This window comes from Triticum dicoccoides, chromosome 6B, assembly GCF_002162155.2.
Source record: "Triticum dicoccoides isolate Atlit2015 ecotype Zavitan chromosome 6B, WEW_v2.0, whole genome shotgun sequence".
NCBI lineage: Eukaryota > Viridiplantae > Streptophyta > Magnoliopsida > Poales > Poaceae > Triticum > Triticum dicoccoides.
In genome coordinates, this window is record NC_041391.1 from 668,431,983 (window position 1) to 668,435,195 (window position 3,213).

The following is a 3,213-nucleotide window of genomic DNA, read 5'->3' on the forward strand; positions in this document are numbered from 1 at the left end:
AGGGGAGGTGGTGGGCGAGGAGGCTAAAGTGGGTTATTTTGTTGGATTAGTTACGGGTCGCTCCGTGGTGTTAGCAGAATAAGGGTTTGTTGTGCAGAATAAGACTCTAGAGGGTGTTATTATAATAGACTCACCCTATATATATATATATAAAGCAAGGTGTGTTTCTTCGATTTTTTCATCCGTTCACCTATGTAAAGCTTTTTCTATCCGAGGTGGTACTAAATTTTTGTGCATCCGTCTGCTATAAAAGAAAAAAAACAATTTTCATTCATGGGCCGGCCTACTTATTTATCTGCCCACATAGCTGATGTAGCCTATTTGCGGACCGAAGCGTCAAATAGTCAGAGCTTCGCACAGGATGCCCACGACTGGGCCGACCCATTTGCTTTTTTTCTTTGGTCTGTTTCTAAAAAAAATTCCTGTTCCTTTCCCTTTTTCATTCCTGATTCTTTTTTCTTTCCAATTTCGATTATTTTCCTTTATCTCGTAAGGTGAAATCTTGAAAAAATCTTTCAAAGTTTAAATTTCCTTTCCATATATTCGAAAAAAAATCAGAATTTAAATTTTTTGTTTCCTATCTTGTAAAATGTTCAAAACTGTTTTTGTTCCCATTCCAAAATGTGTTCAAAATTAATAAAATTTGCATTTTTCGAAAAAAAGTTTGTGTATTATAAAACAAATCATGATTTTGAAATTAAGTTGCATCTTAAAAATATTACATATTCTAAATAAATTCTTGTTTTAGTGAAATGTTCAGAAATTTTAGAAAATGTTCGGGGTTATAAAGCAGATTTTCTAAACTATTTCTAAATGTTCAGAACATATTCACGCATTCAGCAAATGTTTGTGTTTTCTTAAAAGGTTCCTGTTGTCAAAAAATGTTTATGAAGTTTCAAAAAAATCTACCTATTTCAAATGATGTTCGCCTTTTTTCTAAAAATGAACAAAATTTTCAAAAAATGATTCGTATTTTTGAAAACTATTCGGGGTTTCAAGAATTGTTCATGTTTCCAAAAATATTTTGCAATTCATAAATATTAATTTATTTTCGAAAAAAATTCTAAAAAACAAAAAATTGTTTTGAATCTGATGCTGCGGCATATTCTTAAACATTCGGGCTAGCCATTGGTTAGCAGGACCCATTTATCCTAGTGGCTAGTAGCCCGTGGTCGAGTTTTTGAGGTCGCGAGTTCGATCCTTTAACACATCACTTTTTAAATTTATATCTTGCCTTGCAAACATTGGTCGTTTTGGTGCGTGCCAATGGGCGGGCACAGATATGAACTGTTGTGCGTCCCCGCACTATTTGACGATAAAAGAGAATATGCTTATTGGCTATAATTGGAATATATTGTGGGTACGTGCCTATAAAAGTGGATATGCCGGTTTGCTCTAATTAAGAATAATTGTGCGCACATGAGCGTTGAAATGATTAAAGAGAATAAACCCTGACAAAGAAGGGACTGCCTAGTTATGCATGGATTATGCTAATAAAACGGAATTTATGTCGTGGGTTTGTCACGGCAGATGCCCTTGTGAAAGGACTTAGCTGTGGAGCCATCGTGACATAGGTTAGCTCGAAGGGGTTGAACGGGACAAAGGACACAAAGGATTTACCCAGGTTTGGCCCCTCACAACGACGTAAAAGCATACGTCCTACTTCTAGTTGTATTGATTGAATTTCGACTACAAGGGAGCGAGTACGCTTGTCCAAGCTCTCGATCGATTGTTTCTTGACTTAACCTGCCGCTGAGTCTTCCCTTTATATACACAGGTCGAAGCCCGACGGCTTACAAGAGTCTGAGCCGGGTCACACAATGTGACCAGCCTAGTTTCTAAAATACCTTGCCTTAATAGACAAGCCACCATATGGCGGTTCACATGTCCGGGTCTTGGGTTGCCGCCAGGCCCACTCCTATGAGCCGCCATCTCTGCACTCCATCCTCTTAGGCCTACTTGGGCCTTCTTCATGTTAAACCGCCAACGGTGTAACCCGGCCCCTCCTGGGTGGGTCACACCTCGGAGTTATATCCCCAACAATGTGGATGGTGTGGTTGCTATGGAGTTGCATCTGGTGTTCCTCCCTGAACCGGGCTTGTAAACTTCATAGCTCCATATTTTCGCCTATGCGATTGCTGATAGAGCAAGTGCAATGCATGGTGCTAGCGATAGTTAGCGAGAAGATTGAGTAAGGGAGAGTCGAATGGGGAAGACGATGTTTTTTCTATTGGAGAGGGGATTTGGCAACCGCTTGAATCATGGACGACCACGGGAAGGCCAATTAAACAATTGGAATGATGAGGCATACGCAGTGTGCGCCATGTAACAACGATCTAATGACACCTTTGTTTCAAGGCAGACAAAGTTGTGGTTGCACATTCTGTTCACTTTTTGTGCAATAAATTTTAAAAGCATGGGGCGCACCCTTGTGTCAAGGCGCGGGGCCCACTTTCCGTATTGGTGGTTGATAAGTCTCCCAACGTATCTATTTTTCCTAATGCTTTTCCTCTTCTTTTGGACTCTAATTTGCATTATTTGAATGAAACTAACCCGGACTAACGCTATTTCCAGCAGAACTATCATGGTGTTGTTTTTGTGCAGAAATAAAAGTTCTCGGATTGGCACAAAACATTGCGAGTACATTTTTTTCAATAAATAACAATTTCTGGAACCAAGAACCACCGGAGCGGGGCACCTTAGTGGGCACAACCCACCAGGGCGCCCCTCCCCCCAGGCGTGCCCAGGTGCGTTTTCCCCACCTGGTGGCCCCGCAGACTCCAACCCTTATACTATAAAATCACATATTTGGATAAAAAAATTAGGGAGAAAGAATTATCGCGTTTCACGAGATGGAGCCGCCGCCACCGCCTGTTCTTCATGAGGATGCCACATCTGGATTCCGTTTGGGGCTCCGGAGAGGGGGATCTTTGATCATCGTCATCACCAACCCTTTTCCATCGCCAATTTCATGACGTTCCCCACCGGGAGTGAGTAATTCCTTCATAGGCTCACTGGTCGATGAGGAGTTGGATGAGATTCATCATGTAATCGAGTTAGTTTTGTTAGGGCTTGATCCCTAGTATCCATTATGTTCTGAGATTGATGTTTCTATGACTTTGCCATGCTTAATTCTTGTCACTTTGGGCTTGGGTGCCATGATTTCAGATTTGAACCGTTTATGTTATCACCATTATATCTATGTTCTAGATC